Below are 12,108 nucleotides of genomic sequence, written 5' to 3'. Positions count from 1 at the left end.
AAACACTCTAGTTCAATCTGAAAGATTCGAAATAAACCATCGAAGATAATTCACCTTGCCTAAAAAAGATGGAACTTCTTTCTTCGATTTGGGTGCAGAAAATGCCAATATCGCATCTGCCTTATTTTTGTCGATGGCAATTCCTTTTTTATGAACAACAAAACCCAAAAAATTTTCGGCCGATACACCAAAAGCACATTTCAAAGGATTCATTTTTAACCCTTTCTTCCTCATGGTAACAAATGCTTTCCTTAAGTGATCGATATGTTGACTCACTGAAATCGATTTGACCATGACGTCATCAATATAGACTTCCATAAATTTTTCAATAAATTCATGGAAAACAGCATTCATTGTTCGCTGATATGTTGCGCCAGCATTTTTCAAACCAAAGGGCATAACTACCTACTCATAAGTACCGATTGCCCCAGGACAACGAAAAGCAGTTTTAGACACGTCATCTTCTGCAATGAAGATTTGGTTATACCCTAAATAACCGTCCATAAAACTAAGGATTTCATTTCCTGCCACAGAATCAATTAACATATTTGCAATCGGCATGAAATATTCATCATTTGGAGTAGCATTATTCAAATCTCGAAAATCAGTGCATACTCTTAACTTCCCATTTTTCTTTATCACTGGGACAATATTCGAAACCCACTCAACATAGCGTACAGTTAGAATAAACTTTGCCTTAATCAGGCGTTCTATTTCTTCTTTAATTTTTTTCATTGATTTCTGGAGCAAAACGTCTTGGAGTTTGCTTCACAGGTCTAGCATTCGGTTTTAATGCCAATCGAGGTTCTACCAAAGAATGATCAAGACCTGGCATCTCATGATAATCCCATGCAAAACAATCTTTAAATTCATGTAAAAGAATAAAGAGCTCAGTTCGAAAAGGATCAACAAGATCTTTACATACATATGTAATTCGAACATCATCAAGAGTCCCTAAATTAATTTTCTCTAAAGGATCTTGAGATTCAAACCCTCTATAATGATAATCATCTTTTACCGAATATTTCTCAAAACGTAATGGTTCTAGATCATAAATGCAATCACAAGTGAAATCAATAGTATCATTAGAAATAGAAGGAACTGAATCATATATTTCATTATCATTACTTTAATTTTCTACACAATGAGCCTTTGCTATCAAATCGGCAGTCCAGCTTGCATTATTATTTCCATTACAAGAAACAGTAAATTTATAACTAAATTCGACTGAAGACATCGAATCGATATTGTCACACCTAGAAAGATTACTAACCCTTTGTGATCCAACTTCATCAGAAGAATCAACTTTATTTTCTACAGAATTAAAAGTACTTAAATAATTACATAATGTTACCAGGTAATCAGATACTTTCTCAACCTGGTCCTAAAGCAACTTTCCCAAGATCTTCAAGAAAGACAATCCCACCCAGTTGGCTTAAAACCCACCTCTGGGTAACGTAACTTCACTGAGAGGCCTTTTGAATATAAGTAGCACCCTTCACAATTATAAGGATTCAACGATCGATCAACATTCAAAGGCTTTAACTTACGATTATACATCCTAAAATCGGCATGCAGCTGTTCGACATATAAATTTGAATCTACCTTGACGATTTGAGGTTTCCCATTCTTAGTCCACAGAAGAACACTCTGATGCACAGTAGAAGGTACAACACCCACACCATGAATCCAGTCTCGCCCCAGCAAAGCATTATAGCTTGCCTTTGATGGAATTACCACAAAGACAGAATGTCTCTCCGAGGATCCAACCTTCACAGTCAGAGTCACCAATCATTTCGCTGGTGTAGAAGTCCCACTGAAGTCCATCACAACAATATTTATGGGAACCAAGTCATCAGGATATTTTTCCACTTTCCTTAACATCCTCTCAGGCAGTAGACTGATAGCTTCCTCGCCATCAATCAAAACTTTGTTTATCTTGAACCCATTCAAAATAGTAGTAACGTGAAGTAGGCGGAGATGAGACATTTGTTTTTCAGTGGGTCGAGAGAAATACCCCGGCTCATCTTCGATTCGAATAAAGGAAAATGCTTCCTAATCTTCCATGTCATAATCTTCTTCTGGGTCGCCTTCATATTCGGCCAGATACTCTGTTAGAATGATCGAAATCATTCCGATCATGTCATCATCTCCTTCATCAAAATATTCCTCATCAACATCAACCTCTTTATTTTTATCCACTCTTGAGGATTGAGCCATTACTTTGCCCTTATCCATCTTTGCAGGCGATGGTATTTCCTTTGGATAAGTCTCTCCATCAGAAGGAAAGACCATTTGAAAGTGCCTAGAAGACGTTGCCCCCTTTCTTATTTCTTTGCCTGTCTCTGATTGAGGTTTCCTATTTTGATTAAAACTTTTTCTTCCTCCCCTACCTCTCGAATAACCCGTAGCTCGACCTCGATAATAGGGATATTGATTTTGGGAAGGTGCTCGATGCCTCCATTGTGGATTACGTCGATACAGATGTTCACGTCTCTGGAATTCCTGACAATTTATAATCCACTGAACACCTATGGCCTGGGATCGGCTTAAAGGTGTAACCACATTTTTTTAGGGGTCCTTGAGCCAGAACCCTCGATACGCCGAATCGGCTATCTCTGTCGCACCTGCTCTTCTCTATGAGCCAATTCTTTTTTCATTCTTTCTTTCTCAAAGATTGCTGCGGCTTCAGCATCAAACACAACATTGCACCGCGGACACAGATATATGTCCCGGTCTTTAATCTTTTGCTGAACCAAAAAAATCCAGCAAACCATCCCCTGCTCTGGGATAAACAGATCTCACTTGCGACTTGAAGTCATCTAGAGTCACATCGAAGTCATAAGACATGCTAACCATGTTCACTTCAAAGCATGGCTCGACATAACTGGCATCAATATCGAAGGGATCAACATCAACCTTCATTTTCTTCTTGCCATTATCGAATTTTAGCCGTCCTTCCTTTATTGCTTCCTAAATTAAGTCCCTGAAACGGACACAACTGTTAGTCGAATGGCTTGTTGCTTGGTGAAACTTACAATAAGGTTTCCCTTTTAAATCTTTTACTGAAAGTAAAGTTCTACCCTCAGGTAGAATTAACTGTTTATCCTTACACAACACATCGAAAATTTGATCAGATTTCGAGATATCAAAACTATACTTCTTTCCACTTTTTAGTTTTGAATCATTCGATTTTTCGTTACTAGGAAGCTGTTTGAGTAAAGAACAAACATAAGGAGGGCCTTCTTAAGTTTGGCCAAATCAACTTCTGTTTCAAAATCGATTTCCTCTTCTGAGGATTCCATGGTCACATAAGCAACTTTTTTCCTTTCGAGTAAAAGTTTTACTCTTGGATCGTTGCTCACTCCTATATTTCTCTTTCTCCTTTTTCATAAGTTCAGTATGACGAACCTTTTCAGCCAAATGGGCTAAATCAGAAATATGCACATTAAGCAATTTCCTGCGCATGTAGAATCCTAACCCCATAGTTGCTATTTTCACTATCTTGCTCTCAGGCAATGACACGTAACATCTACTTCTAGTGTTCTTAAAACGTATCAGATAGTCATCAATGGTCTCACCGTGTTTACATTTTAAGGCCACTAGATCTGTAACTGCCACATTCATTTTTCCTCGATAAAACTGAGCGTGAAAAGTAATTTCTAACTGATTTCATGTTGTGATCGAATTTGGTCTAAGATTCAAAAACCAAGTAAATGCATTCTTCGTCAATGAAGAAGGAAAGAACTTCATTTTCAAATTTTCATCATTAGCTAAGTTTCCAATCTCGACCAAATATCAAGCAACATGTTCAGTGGTTGATTCTCCAACCTGTCCAGCTAACTTTGTGACTATCTTTGGAATTTTTACTCCCCTTGGCACTTCGGTTGTTTGAATAACTTGGGGAAAAGCAGACACAAAGTGTGGTCGATTCAGGAAACCAACATTTAGCCCCACTCTATTGAGCACTTCTTCTACAATTCTAGTAACTTGATAACGTTCACCGCCATGATTAGCACGTAATCTGGCTAACACGTCATCGGCATTTTGACCTCGGGGAACTACATAAGAGTTTTCTTGATTTAAAACATTGTTTTTATTTTGAAAAACATTTTCTATCCCTTCATTATTTCCCTTGACATTATGCCCTTTACCTTCATCATAATCAGCAATTCGAGCAATCCGTTCGACTTGTCTGGCAAAATGCTCGAATTTCGATTCATGATCGGCCATCATGGGATTTAGAATTGTAGTCATTTGTTGAGTCAATAAATTGACTAAGTCATGATGACTTTCCTCTACTTGGTGTCGATACGCTGCCATCAAATTAGCAGCATTCGACATAAAGCCCACATTATAATCACGAGAATACTCGGAATGATGTTGTGGGTTTTGAGTGTTATTCACTCCACTTGCATTCCCAAAACAGATAGGCGGAACAAAACTACCCACTAGTGGGGTATAACCAGGAGGAAGACCATAAGGAGGCCAACCAACGGTTAATGGAGGCTGATATGGTGGCAAAGTGCCACGTGGACGAGTATTATGTCCCATGTTTCCAGTTTGAACAGTCGTAACTGCTATACTCTCAGTCCCAATTGCACCTTCCGAACATGAATTCACGTCTGCCTGCTGCAAGGACACTGGTATGCTATCATTGGTGGATGAACTACCATTCACATTTGACATTTCATCAGCCATGTGAATGATCTTTCTACTTCGTAATCGCATACACTGGATAACACCTTAAATATTTATTTGACACACTTCGAATTTTTAAAAACTGTCCCATTGGGCGTGCCAATTTGTTTTGTCAATTTTTAGCAAATCGATGGTGGTTCGATATCTAGTGATCTGGGAGCGAAACCTACTCCTCTTTGCAAGTACCAGTTTCTAGAAGTGCATCAAAGTATCTTCAATTAGATTGGATTTAGAAATATAAATAAATTAAATTTTGTAAATTGAAAAAAGAAATGAATGAAATAAAGTTTTCGAAAAGCAGATAGAAGAAAAATGAAAAAAAGTTTGCTTTGAAATTAAAAGAAAGCAATAAAATGCCTCCGATTGGATCAAAGGACCTTAACTTAGAAATTAACCATGCGAAAATGTAAATTGGACAATGAAGATAAAGAACACTTGAAATGTAAAGTTTACAGAAAAGTAAACCAAAAGAATGAAAAGATGGAAGGAACCCTATAGAAAAGTTACTCGATCGCAGACTCAGGAATTCTCTGGAATGTGAGTGTGCTTGAGTGTTTTCTGAGTAAAAGTTCCAACCCTTATTCCCTAAGTCTTCCTAATATTTATAGTCCATTTTAGGTTACTACCAATTAATTACAATTAATTACAAAATTACAGTTTTAAATGTAATCCCCTTGGTAACTGTTCTCGTCTAGACGTTCCCATGATTTCCTCGCGTGATGTAAGCCTTTAATTGTTCCACTACCATAACTGTTCGATTCACTTATTCGAATGTCCTTATTCAATTAGGCCTATTCAATTAATGAGTCAATCAAAGTTTAATTTGCGTCGAACACTTTCAATTCCACGCTTACGCACACATTTTTTTCGATCAACAATTTCAATGGATAAAAGGAAAATATAATGGAAGAGTCGTCTTCGTACTAGTGTGAACGATATTGAAAAACTAAAGGTTTGCACACAGCCTTAAGTTTTTGCTACTTTCATCCAAGTAGTTATGCTATGATTTCTCTACAATAATGGCTTGAGGTTATCTAAAAAATACAATGAAGGATCTTAACAATTTATAACACTTTAATACCTTTGTATTAATCTTTTGTTAATATTTTTTTTTATAATAGAACATTATGTGTTTGTCGTTATATATGTTTGATTGATTTTAATTATGAGTTTTGATATTTGAAATTGTTTGTGAATTTCTAATATTAAATTATAAATAATTCATTATATGAAATTATAAAATTTTATTAGGTTAAAAATTATTAAATTTAAATATTTAAAATTATTTATTAAATTTTTAATAATTTTATTTAATATTTAATTAAATCGATTAAATCTCGATTAAATCTCGATCGGACTATTAAACCAATAAATTAGTTACTTTACTAATTTATTGACCGATCCAATTTTTACCGTCTTATTTTTTATCAAAACAAATTATAAATTCATCTTATTTATTTTTTATTTTGTCATTTGAATATTATAGTATAATGAATTATTAAGATTTATGAATTTAGATGAATTTAGTCAATATTATGTTGTTTTGGAGTGATATTGTTTCATTAATTTTATTCTTAAAATAAAATAATCCTTTTGGATAAAGATTTATAACTTCATTAGATAACGGAGACAGTGGTGAAGAAGCTAGATTGAGACATGTTTTTCTTCAATTATTTATTTAAAAAAAAAGGTGAAATTGGTTACAATATATGATCTTTCGAGGTGAATAATATTTTATCACTTTTCACTCTATAGTCTATGGTATTAGTTGAATTTTTTGTCTTTATTGATCTACTCGAAAATTTGTGTTATAATAATTTGTTATTTTCAAATTTAAAAATTAATTACGAACACGTTTAAAAATTTCAGTAAAATATGATTATACCTTCCTAATTCTGATGATGTGAATAATTTGAATTATTTCGGTAGGAAAATAGAAATTTAATGCTGCAATTAACAATTTTTTATTTGATTTATATTAATTCAATCTAATAATTGTGGGTTTATTTGATATCATAAAGATTTTTATTTAAATAAAAAGATAAGGAAAGAAAAGAAAGAAAAGAAATTGAGTGGATTTTTATTTTTCTTAGATGTGTTTGGATTAAAGGAAAATAAGAAGGAAAGAAATGTTATAAAAAGACAATTTTATTCTTGTATTATAAAATACATTGAAAAAAGTGAAGGGATAATATTGGAAGTTGTGAGAGAAAATAAGTTTTTTCTCCCTTTTTTTTTTCAGCATTGGAGAGAAAAAAATTGATGGTCCCACCAGTTTTTTTTCACCCACTTTCTTTCCTCTCTAATTTCTCTTCATAACTAAACAATGAAAAATGATTATTTTTTTTCCTCTTTTCTTTCTTTCCTTTTCTTTCCTTCCATTTTCTCTACAAATAAACATAGTGTAAATAATATAATTGATAGCTTTGTATTTTTCTAGCTAAATGGCTTCTCTTTATACTCAATTAAAATGATCAAATATTAATTCATTTATTACTTATTGAATTTTGATATATTTGAATTAATCTAATTAAAAAAATTTCATAGTTTCTTATTTTAATTTTAACGTTAAGATTACAATAATTTTGGTCTAATGTAATAGGATACAAATGTAATTTTAATGTAATTTTAATATAATTTTGGTCTCTTAATAAAAATTCCTATCAAATAGTTGTTTTATTAAATAAATCTCCTATGTTTAATGGTACTAGAAATGGTTATTATTGACTAATCCTCACGAAACAGTTTTGGAATTCTCAAAAAACTATATAAAAACAAAAATTTTTGGAAATTGAAAAATACCTCAAAAGCAAAGTTCTAACATGATTCAAATTAGGAAATAATGCCATCCAAATATGTAAATAAATAAATAAATAAATAAATTTTTAATATAGCATTTATGTATCATTATGTGCCAGATTCACATGCAATATTACCATAAAAAATTTATTGAAATGAAGTTTTAGCTTTAGATATTGCTTTGGAAGAAATCAGAATGTACTTGAAAAAAAAATCAACCATAATCATAGCAAAAACCAGAATCATCAATAGACAATCAAAATCCAAAAATTTAAGTCAATTCAGAGTCAGAATTTTAACTAATCAACAACAATTTAATAAAGCTAGAAGTAAAAAATTTAATAATAATAGATCTACAATTCCAAAATCCATATTCAGAATATGAAGATGAAGAACTATAACATGTAGCAACAAAAATTTCAGAAATCAAAATGACTTCAAAATACATAGAAGAAGAAGCAACCGATTTAGCGAGGAAGAAGAATCAGGTTTCAATTTTGAATTTCAACCACAACAGCAACAACAAGAATCAACAGAAGTTGTAAATCAAGCTAGATTTTAAAATTCAATTCCAAAACAGCAATAAAAATAACTCTAAATCCAGAACACACAATAGAAGAATACACAGAGTTGGAGGGGGGTGAATTGACCACAGCCAAAGTCACCTTACTCGTTTCCAGATACAGCGGTTGGCCTGGCACCAACAGCCAGCACCGGTGAGGCTACAGTTCTCCACCAATGTAGCGGTGTCGAGGACGGCGCCATCGCGAAGGGAGAGTGGACACTCACGAAGGCTTGGGTTGAGAAAGCAGCAACGATGGATGACGACGACGTTACCGATCTGAACAATCGTGGTAACGCTAAGGGAAACACCTCTACAACGGAGAAGTAAGGAGCGTAGGGCAAGTCAAATCTGTTGACAGTCTCTCACAAAACGGCATTGGCGAATGGTTCTAGAGTGTAACGGCCCAACTTCTAGTATGTCATGATCATACTAGAAGTCGAGCACTACCAATTTGCTTTTCTTAACCTTTGTTATTATTTATTATATAAGCCTGATTCGTTGTTAACACCTTGCGAGTTTATGAGTAAATTTTTTTTAAAACAATAGTAATTTAGAGTCGTATACATATAGTATAACAAGGAAGCACGAGCATACACATTCATATAAGAATAGAAGGCAACATATAAAACATCACGCTTAATATACATCATGAGACAACAGTAGCTCAGTCATACAAGTGTAGAATCGTATACAGCATCCCTCAGTTAGTGATTCATATAATATTTACATATATGTACATAAGACGTCTTAAGACCTAGCCTGTCCAAAAAGTCCTTAAGCTGGCACCTTGGCTAGCCTAACTTTATGACATGCCTATTTCCTCTGAACATACTAGCAAAATTGAGGGAAATACTCTAATGTATTGGAGTTAGACTAGACATCCCAAAAAATCTCCTTGTCTCTGATTCAAAAGCCCCTCATAAAAAAATCATTGGGCAGGTGGTGGTGCCCACCTGCTGGTGTCTCATCTGGCTCATCACTGTTAGAAGAGATAACTACAACGTCATGGTCCTCCTCTGGATCTTGCTCCTCTTCCATGTCCTCCTCGACTCCAGAAGTGGTAGCTGAGGAACTACTATTGGCCACTGGAACTATGAAAGGATGACTATCATACAGAATACAGTCAGGAGAAGGGGGTGGAGCCTCCATAATTTGATCCTGCTTGTGTCCCTGTTGTTCCTCTAGAATAGGTGGCTCAATTGGCTTTGATGGGGAATCAAGCTCAGGTGGTAACATAAGAATACCCCACTCTTCAAAGACAAAAGGTGCAGAAGGTTCCTCGTGAATAAGCTGTGCTGGTATAGGCTCGTCAGGCAGAAGGGGATCAGGTAATGGAGGATAGTCAGGTGGAGGAGGTATCTGCTCCTTGGGATGAGGTATCCCAGGTCCTCCAAGATGCAGCCAAGAAAGAGGAAAGTCATAGGGTGCACTGGGATCAAAGAAAGGTGTACTAATAAGATGATGAAAAGGTCTACCATGTAACATCCTACTACACAAAGCTTTACGCTTAAGTCGTAAAACAGAGGTGGTGTGGTATTACGACCTCTAAAATAAAATATATACATATAATAATTGAAAGAATATAATATACAAGGAGCCTTGAAATATAGTAGTTAAAGCAAAATCGCAGAATTAAAAGCGCAACACTTAGGAATAAAGGTTTACTTGAGTACGAAGAAAGCTAAGGTGCATAAACATATATGTACAGAAAGTAAGAATAGAAGGTCAAGAGTACAAAATAACAAGCTCTTAACTCTGGTTACGAAGCTAAGGCTGGCCGGAGAATATTTATATACATACATATAGGAATCTATAACCCAAAATAAATAAAAGCAATCCTAGTTCTCCATAAACCTCTATGAGGTACAAAAGTAAAACATATATACACAAGGAGAGTCTATACATATAGTATATAACAAAATAAAATAAAATTTCAAAATCCCAAAAGCCCACTTCGCTGCAGAGAACTTCATATGCCTAACGAGATTCCTCTCAACCTGCATCTGAAAAACACAAATATTTGTATAGAATGAGAACCAGGGGTTCTCAGCATGGTAATGGTGCCGCGTACATAAGATATAAGGTCCCGGAAAAGCCAAAGGCAATTCTAGAACTACGACACTCAAATTATAAAACTTAAAGAACTAAAACAGAAACAATAAACAGGTGGTCCTCTAAGGTTCTAAATTTAATCAAAACCTAACTAAAACTCTCAAATCCTCTTCCTATTTTCCAATCCTCCAACACCGGTAGAATCACATAGACAAACAAGCAGACAATGGCAACCACAGGTAGAATTCAAGTACTATAGCTAGCAAATCTAACAATTAAACATATTAAATTCACTTACGCATTCCCAATTAATGCACAAGCAAACAATTCAAACAATATACATATGATGCATATCTGTCCCATTATTGATGAGTCTCATCTGTCGGTTATCAAGCCAACCCGACAAGTCCGGCTGCTAAACCCTGGACTATCCTTCGACGCGCATCCCCAATAATGCATAGCTTTTTCTCATATATAAATCATGCTCATTGGGGGACATCCTTCCCAGAAATTTATACGTGCTCGATCACCCTTACGTCATATGGCCAATAGAGTATCGAGTTTCAACCTGAAGCACGTGGTGGTAAGCCACTACTCTTTACCCAAGAAAACTCGTATCTTAGATAAAATAAGTGCATAAACCACTTAAGCATTCATATTCATTCATAATCATTTCATAATAATTCATTATAGCCATAACATCACTTATCCATCATATATTTGTGCTTTTATATATAATTCATCATAACCCGGAGCAAGTGGAGTGAACCACACCCTTGCAACTACCTGGGAAACCTCTATACTAACCAACCTGGAGCAAGTGGGGCGAATCCACAACCCTTGCGTCTACCCAGTAGGTACGTTCTCATATACCCAGGAGGAACAAAGGAGGGGATCCTAACCTCCCACCATCTCGCTGGCGGCGATTTTACAATACCAAGAGGAACAAGGAAGGAGATCCTCACATTCCCCCATCTCCTAAGGTCGCACTTTCGAGAAGAGGACTCGAGATAAAGCAATCCTTTATAGTTACTCATAATCATTCATAATCATTTGCCATGGCCATATTCATCACATGTATACCACATCTCTGCACTCCTCATACATAATTCATCACTTCTCAAGCTTTCTTTATCTCTAAGTTACTTCACCTTCCTAGTTCAAACCCTTTCACTACCACTATAACTTATTTCTAGGGTCCTTGAGGGTAAAAATAGAGTTTTAGAAGTTCAAAACCATTTTTAAATCACAAAAATACATGTTGCTGAAAAACAGGGTGTGTGCGTATGCACCAGGAGGTGCAGACGTGCTCAACAGCAAACATGTCAATGTGTGTGCGTGCGCACCATGGTGTGTACACACGTTTTCTGAAATCCATAGGGTATGTGTGCGCACACTGCTCTTACGTACGCACAAGCGAAAACATAGCTCCTGCTTGGCGCGTGCGCACATCAGTGTGTATACGCACACAAAGCAGAAGACCTGGTTTTGCTGCAACTTAAGAAATTTCAATTTTTTCACAAAACTTTTGACGTCCATAACTTCCTCTACAAAATTCTGTTTCCTACAAAATTTATACCGTTTTAAAGCTTGTAAAATTGTATTTGTTTTGAGATAAATTTCATTCCCATCCAAAATTAGAGGCTCTAGTTATGGACTGCCGAAATTCATTAAAATCAAGTTTTTCAACTAAAACACCAAACCTCCATTTTTACCACATTTCCAACTCAATTCAAAATTCTAGTTTTCAAACCAACCACAAACAAACTAGATTTAATCTCAATCCTTCTCAATCATTCCATTACTTATTAACATACATATACCTCAATTTCAACCTCAATAATTCAAAAATCAACATAATCTTCAATTTACTCATTAACATAGCATCAGTCACACATTACCAAATCAACTATCCATGACATTCATATCATCCAACATGACTCCCATTTATTGATGCCAGGGCATCTAGGCCAGTTTCACTGACCTTTTCT

This window comes from Arachis hypogaea, chromosome 1, assembly GCF_003086295.3.
Source record: "Arachis hypogaea cultivar Tifrunner chromosome 1, arahy.Tifrunner.gnm2.J5K5, whole genome shotgun sequence".
NCBI lineage: Eukaryota > Viridiplantae > Streptophyta > Magnoliopsida > Fabales > Fabaceae > Arachis > Arachis hypogaea.
The sequence above is the reverse complement of the archived record's forward strand: the minus strand, read 5'-3'. Positions refer to the sequence as shown.